General features: G+C 37.5%; 1 protein-coding gene across 4 annotated transcripts in view; it reads left to right on the forward strand.

Annotated features, from left to right (window-relative positions):
• The window catches only part of LIMA1 (LIM domain and actin binding 1), a 1567671-nt gene that overhangs the window by 732738 nt on the left and 821703 nt on the right, over positions 1 to 13230 (forward strand). Inside the window, exon 2 of one of the 4 annotated variants that reach the window (XM_044083483.1) lies at positions 1870 to 1955. The exons of the other annotated variants lie outside the window; for them this stretch is intronic. The gene's annotated coding sequence lies outside the window, so the exon portion shown is untranslated. The remainder of the gene's footprint in view (positions 1 to 1869; positions 1956 to 13230) is intronic. 4 annotated transcript variants of the gene reach the window in all.

A 13230-nucleotide genomic window follows, 5' to 3' on the forward strand; every position in this document is an offset into this window, starting at 1 on the left:
ATTGAGCTTCAGGCCATGGCTTTGACGCCAGGCATCTGTCTCAGTGAGGCCCTTTTGTAGTATGTCCACATCATTAGGAGTTTCGATTATGGCTCCTAGTTTGCAGTCATCTGCAAACTTTGTTAGCCAAAGCCCTACTGTGTTAGCCTGTACTTCAGAGAAGTAGATACCAAACAGGAGAGGATCCAGGACTGAACCCTGTGGTACTCCACTTTTCACTGGTCTGAAGTCAGATTTGGAGTCTGCTACTTTCACAGTATGGGTTCTGTCCGTGAGCCAGCTGGCAACCCATCTTGTGATGTAGGGATTTATACTTAGTTTAGTGAGCTTATCTATAATTCCACAGTGGGGGATGGTGTCGAATGCCTTGGTGAGATCTAGATAAGCTGTGTGAACTACCTTACCCTCATCTATGGCTTTGGTGACTGCTTCAAAGAAGTCAACCAGGTTAGGTTTAGGAGACATGATCTGCCTTTTACAAACCCGAACTGGGTAGGGTCCAGAGTTTGGAGATTACCAATGTCTTTGTTTATGTGTTCCATGATGATATGTTCCATGGCCTTGCAGACCAAGCTCATCAGGCAAATGGGGTGGAAGTTCCCAGGGTCCATCATGGCTCCCTTTTTGTGGAGTGGGATAACCATGATGTGCATGCCTTCCTTACACAAACTGACTCCAGTCTACCTTTAGCATTTAAATGTGTACGTTCAGCCTGTGGCAATCAGAATGTGTTGTCACTCTCCACTCAGGGTAGTTTTTACTTATTTAACTTTGGTATTTATTACTTTTAATGAGTTCTTAGTTTATGGTGAATTACATTTGCAGACTAGTCAGAGGCCACACCTAATGTGTGTATTTCTGGAGGCCATACAAAGAGGAATGAAATTGGGTGACAGAAGTCCAAACAAAAAAAAGGCCTGGAATGATATAGGAGAAAGGGTGCGACTAGAAGAAACTTCATTAAAGACTAAGAGAAGGATGAGTGGATATGGATGCACAGGATCATGTTAGACCTTATGGAATTGGTAGTGAGAAGGGGTCCACAGAGGTATTCCAGGAGGCATGGGTTAAGGGGAGAAAGAATGTTGAATACACTTAAAAACACATCGACAGACTTGGTGTTTTTTTTTTCCTGATATCAAGCAAATGCAATTATTTTTGGTAATTCTTTTAAGTAGTAAAGTATGGGGGTAGCTGATACAGGGAGCAGATTTTTTTCTGCCATTAGCTTTTAAATTTCAGTTTTCAAGTGCTTGTGACATGAGTATAAAACCTCCATCGCAAAAATATTTTTAATGCAAAATTATTTTTTTTTATTTTATGCTAAAACATTTGTGAGTGAAGGTAGCAAGATATTCACCTGGAAGGAGGTGAATATGTGCATAACATAAAAATATATATTTATTTGTTTAGTAATCTTTCTTGATATGAGATAGCCACTGCTGTGCAAGGCCCATTCACAAAAGGGAGCCTAATTTCCACAGGAGGACAAGTGGTACATATATGGGTTTATATGTAGTCGCTAGGCTTACAGTCCAGGGGGACCATTAAGGAACCAATCTCAAATACCCATCTGCACACAAGCACTGTCTGGTTACATGATTTGCTCAAGGTCACACAGGAGGCAAATGAGGGCTAAGGTAATCAAACCCTGTTATTGCCTGAGCTACAGCTTATAGCCTTAACTCTCTGTGCCAACCGCCAAACGGCATTTTAGCAAGGTGCTCATTACAAATATTTTAAAACATCTGTTGTATAAAAACATTTTAAGACTGTAGATGAGTCAAAATTTTTGCATAGACTTTACAGCTGTTATCTGGAAAGTATTTGACAGTTTTAGTGTACATAAATATTTTCATTTTATTCTAGAACTTTGGGAAAATAGGCTGAAAACACATGTATAACATTTCTATGAAGAAAAAGCTGAAATACGTCTTATAAAACAATTAACTGAGGTAGGTGGTGTATTGTAGTGGTGCAGTGGTATTCTTTTGCTACCTTACAGTGTTTGGTTCTCTGATTTGGTTCCTAGCTGGGCTGCATTCTTTGAGGAATTTTCATGTTCGTTTTTGTGTCCTTGTGGGTTTTTGAAAGTCTGTTTTTCTCACACCCATAGTCGGCCTTAGGCATAGGCCAACTAGGCAGCCGCGTAGGGCGCCACTCTAGCAGGGGCAATTTTTCAGTATTTATTTGAGTAGGTAGACCAGGATGGGGGCACTGAGTAGTGTGGTGGGGATGGTGCCGTGGAGCCCTTTTGCCTAGGGCACCAACTGACCGAAGGCCGCTCCTGCTCACACCCAAAAGACATATCAAAACTGTGACATAGCAATCCTCTCCAATATATTTTTTTTATTTTTCCTTTTATTTATTTATTTGTGTGTGGTATACAAGTACATAAATGTTTATGCTGTGATGGACTGAAATCTCTTTCAGGAATGGTCCTTTGCCTTATCCCTGTTTATTAGCTTAAGCTTCAACTCCCCATGACACTAAAGTTAAAAAAGGCATTGCAAAATAAATCAACAAATTACCTAATAAAGGTATGCGGAGGACATATTAAAATTTGGTCAACCATTCATCACATGTATTCACACATCTTCATGCTTCAGGGGATACTGGTTTCCCGTTTTAATGGGGGAAAAGAGTTTACTATTTGCTTTTATTTGTAAAGGAAAAAAGATTAAATATGTTTATAACAAGATCTGCTTCAAGAAAAGACTATGCTGTAATAATGACATGTAAATTAGACTAGGCTTACTTAATTTATAGTGCTGGTCATTCATTTGCTGGTGAAATGCCATTAATTCTTTATTCCACTTCTTGGACTTGCATTATATAATGTACAGACTGGTGTGAGGTTCTTGGAAGTTATTTGCCAATAAAAAGTACATACTTGGGTTTTTCTTTATTTTTTTTTATTTAAAAAAAGAATTAGAAATTTTTTGTCTGTTTGAAATGAGCAGTGCTAAAATGGTGTCACTCTTCTAAATGTCATAACTAAATTCATGACCTGCAAAGTTAGATGACCTGCAGGATGCAGCTACAAGTCTTTGCACCTGCATGTAAAATGGTGGTGTACAGATGTGAGAATCTTTTCATATTCCCTTGGCTATATCTCATCCATGCCATAATTCTTGTAGACATTACAGACTAATTCTTAGGAGTTATGGAATTATGAATTGCTAGAATTAAACGTAAGGAGTATTTGAATCAGATGCTCAGACATTTTCTCAGAAACTAAGTATAGTGTTGTCCCTCAATGTTCAGGGTGGGGAGGGTAGTAGTTTCATTTTTGACACACTTATGAAATATATTCTGCTTTCCGAGATGAAATTTTCAAACTTGTGAATGCTTTGTGCTTTTACCAGTTTTCCATTTTGGGAAAGAACATTTTAGTAAATAGTTTTCAGGGAGAAGTCAGAGTCATTTATTTATTTATTTTGAAGAAAATAAGTGGGGTACTTTCATGTAGTGACTAGCCCTCAGTTATAATGGCAGTGAATATGTGGAATCTCTCTCAACCATAGTGGTTTGTGAAAGACTTGGTGTTTTGAGAGAGAGAGAGAGAGAGAGTGATATATATCGTATGATGTCTCTCCTTTGTCTGCTATTCCTTGTATAAGAAAGGATTTAAGATTTTAAGAGAACAAAGAAGAAAATGTAACTTGCAAAAATAAGCAAGGTATTCTAAGCAACATGGTTGTTTATATTTCAAGAACTAGAAACCAAAGCTTTGAAATGTGAGACATTCTGCTAAAAGTTGGATGTATTATGAAAAAATAAAAAAAAAATAAATAAAAGAAAGATCAGACATTAACTGCACCTCTTCACCACACACCTGACTGTTGTGCCTACCTTTCCTCTATGGTATGCATGTCCCATTTCCCAGTGTAAACTACCTGTTATACAATAGTTACATTGACAACATCTAAATCTGCATCTATAGTTGAACTTGGAGGTGAATGGGGGGGCACATCTGATGGGGTTCAGTGTAGATGAAGCACTTTTTGAAGAGCTGCAGCTCATGCCATTTCTCTGATGATAGCTTCAGATATTTCTTTTGGGCTCTATTGTTCTGCTTTTTCAAGTGTTTGGGAATTTTCCCTAAGTTTCATGCTTTGTGTGAATGGCATTTTATAAAACCTGGTTAAAAGTTATATGTTTGACTGCAAACCAGGTGAAACAGATTTTATGCCAAAAAGCACAGTTTGCTGCTGTTATGTCCTAGTACTGCTTTACTATAGAGTGAAGACCAAACTAACTTTACAAGATAGCGTCACTTGAACTCTGAGCTAAAGAGCTGATAAAGAGATGTTGCATAATTTAGTGATACCATACTAGTAGTAGTTGAGGGCAGCCACGGTGGTGCAGTGGTTAGCATTGTCGCCTCACAGCAAGAGGTTCTCCGGTTCGATCCTCGGCTGGGGTGCCTTCTGTGCGGAGTCTGCATGACCTACCTGGGGTTGCGTGGGTTTCCTCCCACATCCCAAAGACATGCTACAGATGGATTGGACATTCTAAATTGGCCCTAGGTGGGAGTGTGTGTGTGTGTGCCTTCTGTGGAAGGTTGGGCGCCGGGCTGGCAACTCGACACTGTAAAACTCCACTGCCAATCATTAGCGGACAGGTGATCCACTGTGGCGACCCCTAACCGGGAAAAGCCGAAAGAAGAAGAAGATACTAGTAGTAGTTGTGAGCCAACGCACAAATTTCTTTAGGTGTAGCCACTCAATGCGAAATATAGTGTTGAACACTGTACATTCCTACTGAAAATGTCTTTGTAATGATAAAGGCTCTTGTATACATGCTAAATGTTTGTAGCAATCCAAACAGACATTCAGATTTTTTTTTTGCACCATTTGTGCTCATTTTTAAGTTGCACTTTTTTAAAGCTGTCCAACCAGCTCTCATAAAACTGTACATGTTTGGTGAATGATGGAGAGCTGGTAAAAGCAACAGTCATCAGACAAACTGAACATCAGGCAAGGGTAACATTTTAGCTTTGACACTGTACAGGCCTAGAACTTTGAGCAAATTTACTGTCAAAGTGCACATGGCTCAGAAATTTCAATGAATATACTGTAGAAGTAAAATGAGCCATGGTGGTGCAGCGGTTAGTGATATCGCCTCACAGCAAGAGGCTCTTAGGTTAGATTCTCGGCTGGAGTGCCTTCTGTATAGAGTCTTCATGTCCTCCCTACGGTCAAATTCACTTTAAAAGAAATGCAGGTAGGTGTGTACGTGTGTGGGTGTGCCTTCTTTGAAGGATAGGTGCCAGGCTGTCAACTCGACACCGTAAAAATTCACTGCCAATTCATTAGCGGACCAGATTTCCGCTATGTCGACCCCTAACCTGGAAAAGCCGAAAGACAGTTTATACTGTAAAAGTAAAATGTGTTTGTGTTTTTGTGGATGGAGAACAGCATTTAATAGTAAAGGCATGTCTATGGGATGAAGATGTTTCATTAAAAGAAAAATTATACAAACAAGCTCCTTTCTTTTTCTGGTGTCTTACTGTAGTGTACGGAATTGCAATATATAGTATTCTTATAGCCTTTCTTAGCAGCTTCGAATATTATTGGGTTATTCTACAGTCAGACAAGTGCAGACTGGAAGACATTAACCTGCTTGTCCCCACTGTTAAACTCCCTAATTTCATTGCATTGGGAAATCACTGGCAGTATGTGGTTTCCTTTTGTGCACAATCACTGATACAAACTGTTTTGGCTTTTCATTTTTCCTGTGGTTAGTTGTCTGTGGCGTTGATGCTTGTATAATTAAGGGGTGGGGATTGAAGTCCCTCCACATCAGTGTGCAGAACTCCCTGGCAGAAAATGCTTTTTGTGCGTTTCATCCAACTGAAGCACACAAAGTATTGTGTCATACCTCTCAACTGTCCAGATTTTTTACAGAATATCTAGATTTTTGCCTCATATTTTTTAACTCTTCCTCTTAAAACTTGTGATTTTCTGGCAAATTACTGATGATAGAAGCCACTAAGTAACTGGATACATTTGAATTTCAAGCTTCATATCTTCCAGAAAATTCTTTCTAACACAAATTGTGAATTTTAGAAGCTTTCTAAGTTTATGAGAGTAATATTGAAGATATGTCCCTATTTTGGCACCACCCCCTTCATTGTTTTAGGCTTTGTCCAGATTTCTCACACTAGGAGGTTGAGAGGTAGGATTTGTGTGCTTCATCCAGTTGAAGCTTCAGATAATAGACCCTAAAACATATGGAAAAGCTTTTATTTATTTAGTCTTTGTCTAGTTAAGACATGAATATTGTGTTCCAAGGGAAGAGCTTTGGACTAGTTAAGTTGTGTTTTGGATTTGCATAAGTGAACTGAGGTTGTAGAAGCCCATATACATTGAAAGACTGTGACTTGTTAGCAACATTCTGCCTTAAATCACTGTACTTTATAGTGGATGTTTGTGCGTGTATGATTTGTTTTCAGATGTTTGTTACTTTGAACCATTCTCCTAGTTATGCAAGAAAGGTAATTGTTGGCAGCTGTTCTACTGTATGACAAGGGAGCCTTTCATTTGTTCTCCCAGATGGGGTGGTGCTGTTTGAGCTGATGTTTATTTTTGTACAACTTCAGGCAATAGTAGATGGATGTGATCCTCATAGCTGCAGTCACCATTTAGACAAAGCTCCAACCATGAGAGGAGTCCATAAACACATTTCTAGAAAGATTAAGTACAGTTTTGTTTGATAACAATCTGTATGTCTAATGAAATATTTCCAGTGAAACATTCACCAACATCATTGGAGGTTCCATTTGAATAATGCAGTTGGCTTGCCATGCATGTGTGTTTGCTGTGTACTGTGGGTGCTGTGGTGGTCTGTGTATATGACTGAGACTGTGACCTAGCAGTGCTGTATTATTTGTACAAGTATACTGCACAGCAGTGTGTTAATTTATGTTAGAGTATGGGTTGACTTCTGTCGTGTATGTGACTGTACAAACTGAAGGGTGTGGTGTAGAATGCAAGTGTGTTCTGGACAGCTTTGATGGCTGGGTTATATATGTGGGTTGTGTGCTACTGCATTTCATCGAGTTTAGAAAACTAGATGCCGAGTTGTGTGAAGAAGTAGATTTGATTGGGCATATAGCTGTGGCTTTGCTATGGTCTATGTCGGTGTGTCCATAATTGGTAAGGACACTGCACAGCATGAGACAAGTAGTAGGTGGGATAATCACAGAATGTCAAACCACAAGGAATCCATAAGCCAAGGAGAGTATTACCAAAAAAGAGAAATTCAAAAATAACACAAGGAAACACCCTCTCCACTTCAGGTAAGTTATTAAAATAATAAAGTGTAGTGTTTTTGAAAAACACCGTCTTCCTCAATGACAATAACCATCATTGCACAACCTTCAGTTTAAACAATGATTGTGTTTAAAAAGGACCAATTGGTACACAGCCAACAGTAAAACTCATAAAAAATTTTGTTTTATAATACTTAAAGATCTCATTTGTAGAGCTGATTTTATACTAACTGAATTATTTAGTCCTGGATGTTTAGACCTCGATTAATTATTTTTGTGCAAATGATCAGCATATTTAATTTTTAAATTCAAATCCCCCTTTTAATTTTGGGACGTCAAGTGGTAATAACTCTGAACGTAAAGATCTTTACTGTTCCTGTTCACACATTTAGCCAAAGCATTCGTCACAACTTAGCTACATAAATCAGAAGGATGTTCCAATATGCATTCTTCTAACATCTGATTATTTTTTCCTGTGCAAAAACTACTATATTGTTCACAAGTTGCTGAGTAGATTGAATTCATAGTCTTACAAGTAGCAAAACATTTAAAAGAAAAAAAAAACGTTATTTGGAACGTGGTGCTTAAAATTATCATCATCATTGATATATATGCAAAACCACAGTCAAAGCAAGGTACAATAGACTTCGTTATAATTTTCGATTAATTTATTAAGTTGATCTTTTTATAACAAAGCTTCTGGTTAAGATTCATTTGTTTCTTTCTTATCCATGAATTTGGGAATCCTTCCAATAATATTGAATCTCTAGTCTCACTGCATAAAAAGTAAGGTTTAGCAGAATTATTTTGTTCATTAACAACTCTCAATTTGTTAATTTCCAACATCCCTATATTATATATTTTACAGCTAAACCGTCTAAACATATTTTAGTCATCATTAAGATCTCTTTCATTAGTATTCAATCTGCTTGCTGTTAAATATTAACTAGGTACTATCCAGTTGTATGTTTAGCACGCATACTATTTTTAATGCAGATATTTACACACTTGCACATCTTTTTTTATAGATTTTAGTTCCTAGTATTTCATCTTCAATATAAATACATATATCCAAATAATTTGTCGAAGTCAGAAACTGTAGTTTTAAGTCTTAAATATTCTGGCGTAATGTACAAGAATGAAATAAATCCATTCAAACTGGTTTCACAGTCTCTATCAAAAAACGTCATCCACAAATTGTGTATAGAAAAATATTTTTTCATAATATGAAGTTTCATTAAAAATATCCTTGTTCTCCCAGCAAGATAAAGAATAACTGAGTAAGTATTAATAACTGAAGTTCCCATTGCTACCCCCATAATCTGATGGTAGAAAGTATTGCTAAATAAAAATAGATTAGTAAGAAGCAACCTACAGTCAAAACATCAAAAACAAATTATCTACACGTACCCATAATAACTATTAACATTTGTAGATTTAGAACACTGCTAAAAGCAAAATGAGTCCTTGTTTTACATAACTAATTAACTAATCAATTAATTAGAGCTGCAATATATATACAGAGAGATTCATTATTGTTTTTATACCTAATCTGAAGAAGCGTGCCTTTGGAAGCATGCGAAAGCGCTCATTCTTTGTAATAAAGACTTCGTTTTATTCTACGTGGTGGTTGATCTACAATTTTTTCATTATACTTGTTTTACATAGGGTTGACCTTCACCTAGGATGCCAACTGTTCAGACTTTCTCTCCCCTGGCAGTGAAACTAATTTAGACTGCCTTTCACTTGCAGCCCCAGAAACCACAACCTCACTGCAGCACCAAAAGTTGTTTATTGTATAGATCACTGCTTCTAAAACTCTGGAAGAATTCTTTCCCACAAATAAGACATTTCATTGTACCCTAAATTTAGGACTCAACTGGTGCATTTCACTTTGAGTTAACTAAGCTCTGACCTCATTTTGTCAGCCAGGTATCGTTGCCTCGTATCCAACCATATCACCTAACCTGAGGTACTTGCTTTTTCTTAAACTAGTACACCTGCCTCATACAGCATATTATATTACACCTATCAAAGCTTGTCACTCACATAATGTTCTGTGTGATGTAACTTCTCCTTCCAGTTACTTTCATCCTTAAAATCCTTTAGTCCACTCAACTGTCCCATTATTCCCAGTTAGACAACATGCAGCTGTCAACCTCATGTTATAAATGAGATTCCTCTTAATTTATTGTAAATAATGTGCATTACAATTTATATACTCTCGCCATTTTTGTCAGCTGTCAATGGTATTTTGTAGGTATGTATTTTCATTATCCTGTTGCTGTCTCTCGGATGTAATTCTAACTTTTTGTATGTCTGTACTGAGACTGAAACTGGTCACTTGTGATCAGTGCTCCACCCTAGTAAACAAATGTTAAACAAGTTTTGTAGATGAGTACACTCATAGGTAAGTGCTGTCTTGCGGAGTAGAACACAGTGTGGCTGTTTTAGGGTATATCTGTATGATGTCACAGGGCATACAGTGCATCCCTCAGTTGGCAGTTAACATTACTCCTTGCATTTTGACATGCCTGTTGTGCGGGATGCTATATCTGTTCATAACCTTGAAATTTAAAACATGACCTCCTCAGCAACAGTAGTGGTGTTTTTAATGCATGGCAGGACATTGTGATGCTGTTGTGCAAGTAATGTTTGTAGTGCAGACGAGATTTTATCATGGTGATGCTATTCTGGTGATGTTAATACTGTTGCCTCGATGTTAGTTGTGTGGCAAAAGAGCTGCAAGTTACTGCAAATATCAGCATATTTGTAATATAGGATTTCACTTAGTCTGATTTGACATTTCATCAGAATAGGAATCCTTCAATTCTTTTATCTATTCCTTTTATGTCAAGAAGTGTGTATTTTTGATTTGCATGCATGATGTCAGAAAGGGTTCATGAAAGGTTTGTAAGTTTTTCCTTTTATACATCTTTTTTTTGCCTGCTGGGCCTACCAACCATCAAGCATCCCCAGCAGGACATGCCATCATTCATTTTGCCATGGTGGGGGTCAGCCCCAAAACAACAAGGGTTGGAGTAATCTGAGAGGGACATTATTTAGGCAACCATGAGGGTTACTTGTGCCCTTGCTATCATCCTGGCTATAAGGGCATGCCTGTATCCTCACTAAGTTATATGATGTTACCTAGAATTATATCCATAATTTGACACGGTTTGTAATCTCTGTTAATGTGTGTCCTGTTTTAATTCACTCTTTTGAAATTTATATTTTTTGTAACTGGTCTTTTCTTTAAAATGCCAAAATAAAACTGAAGAAGTTAAAGGTTAGGGGGTGACTTGAATCACCACAGGTGCCACTATGCCTTCCCTTAGGCAAGCACATGTTCCCGTGCATTGCTCGTTGGAGGCTATGGCTTTGTCTACCACACAACCACCCTCTGCCTGCATGTTCTGACCCTTCTGTTGTATTGCAGCTACAAGTTTTTGGCTCTGCCCATTTTTTCCCGGGATGGGCAAACCCACATCACTACTAGTCAAATTCAGGTTGTCAGGGCCATACTCAAGGCTTTATACCACTGGAAATGAATATCATTTTTTAATCTACTGTGGGTGTGTTTGATTGGAGCCTAGCCTTATGATGTGAGAATGGTTTTGTACATTTTTACAATTAAATGAGATCATGAAACATGGAGATAAGGAGGTTTCAACTTACCCCCACATTTGTTAAAACCTGAAGCCAAAACTTTGTTTTATTATTTTATGTTGCTTTTTGATGAATCAGGAGTTTGTGTTTTTTATTGATAACATTAGTTCCAGTGTGTTATATCCCTTGGACTGATATAAAACTTAATATACTGGAAAGGAGCCTCCTAGTTTAAATGGAGTTGTATTCATTTACAGTACGGTTTTAGCATTGACATTACATGACATGTATTTTCCTGAGGCTGAATCATTGGTGATACAAGTAGCTTGCCGTGACTGTATATGAGGTGATACTTACTGTGGGGAGGATGTATAACATGTAATGAAAGACTACAATTTTTAGTGCATGCATAACTTTATTTCATATAAACAATAGATCAGCAAGTTAAAAGCACACAAAACAGTAAAACATCATAGCAGGAATGTCAGACCTTGAGCCTTAACATAGTTCAATAATTCTTAAACTTTCTGTCATTTTCCGTCATATTTGTTTCCACATTGTTAGTAGTCTGGGTCTTGTTTCTTTAAATGTAACAGAAGTAAGCTACATATCAAGCTCTGTATACCTGAAACCAAAGGAGCAAGCCTGTAGTATATATAACACTTGTGCTATCCTCCAGTGTCCAAGATTCTGCCCTAGCCATCATCTTCTGAAGTAATTTTTGTTCATCCTGTGTGTTGGGAAGGGGGGGTTTTAAGTTTCCTTTGCTTAGTGATGGTCTTTTTGGAGGGTCTATTTCAGAACACTGAAAAATCAAAAAATCGAACTCTCACATGAGCGAATAATCAAGAACTCAAAATCACTATTGTGGGGGGCTGTGCCCCACACACCCCCTGCTAAATATATATTCCCACTCCGAGATTGCACTACAGTGAGGAAAGGGCAAATATTCAGATCTTCACTGTACTGCGATCCAAAAAACTAAATATCGAATTCCTGATTTATCGGTCATGTGAGCGCTCAATATTTTAATTTTTTGTCGTTCTAAAATAGACCCCTTTTTGGACACTAAAAGAATCTAAGTAGACAAGACATGTTTGTGTACTGCCTATAATCCCAAAGAATGAATCCGTATGAAATGTAGATGTCCTTCCACATCACTGTTGCGGTATTCATTACTAAAAGGATTCCTTTAAATGGGACTGTTCTTAGGTTTCTGATATTGACTCATTCAGATGGTGTCCCCTAAACCCTCTGCTGTACCTCTTGTTTTTGGCGGCTCTTTTAGATTCCTTTTCTGCTGCTTCTGTGCTCCTTGTCAACCTCCAGCTTCTGTGAAGCCTGACAAGTTTTACAAGTTGCCTGATGCCTGTACGTTTCTTCACAAATGTATGTCTGTTAAGTCCTGTCTGGTGTCTTTCTCTGCTGGCCAAAGAAATAAACACTGCTGACAACCAGAGGCACCAGCAAGTACTAATAACCCCTCAAAAATGCCTCAACTGTAGCAAACGCCACACACAGCCCAAATACTTCAAACGTTAGTTTATTACTAGAATTTAGTGCTTTTGTCTCAAAAAAGACTTCATCAGAATAATTAACATATATTAAAGCCTTCGTATGTAAACCATTGGAACAAACATTATTGGTTAAAAAAAGACAATTTCCTGTTTCTGATGATTTTATGTTAAACATAAAAATTGAAAAAAATGAATGTTTACAATTGATAAATATATGAACACCTTTGTACCCTAATTCCTGAGTATAAAATCAATATAATCATTCTATGTCCAAAGGTGGATGAAAAAAATTCTTTACATATATATTTAAACAGTCACTATCATTCCCAATGTATTCATGATAACTGTTAATAGAGTTTGGCTGCCCTCTATTTTAAAACTGGGGCTAAAGATATTTGGTCATTTAAACCCAGCGGAGTACTGGCATTCAATCTTAATTGCCAGAGCAACTCATGATACTCCAGCAGGGTTTCCCACTGTCCACCCCTTGGATTACGGTCAACCTGCTATTTGTACATGTTAAGGAGTGACTATATAGAGCATTTGTTTCATCTTCCTTATTAATATCGTAACAATGTTCATATAGCCTGGCTTTCAGTGCTGTCTCAGTTTTCCATACATAGTAGGAAAAACAAACTTGGCAATAGGCAAACTAAATTACCCCCTTAGTGGAACAATTAAAGTGCTTAGTTTGCCTTGAAGGTCATACCTATACTAACTAGATAGTACTAGGTCTTAACAGTGTGCCACATGGGTACATTGGCAGCACATACCACATTTGTTTTCCCTTGTGTCTGTTATCTAATACTTGTTTCGCTCTCATCC

Source organism: Protopterus annectens, chromosome 9.part0 (assembly GCF_019279795.1).
Source record: "Protopterus annectens isolate FY-2018-M chromosome 9.part0, PAN1.0, whole genome shotgun sequence".
Lineage (NCBI taxonomy): Eukaryota > Metazoa > Chordata > Ceratodontiformes > Protopteridae > Protopterus > Protopterus annectens.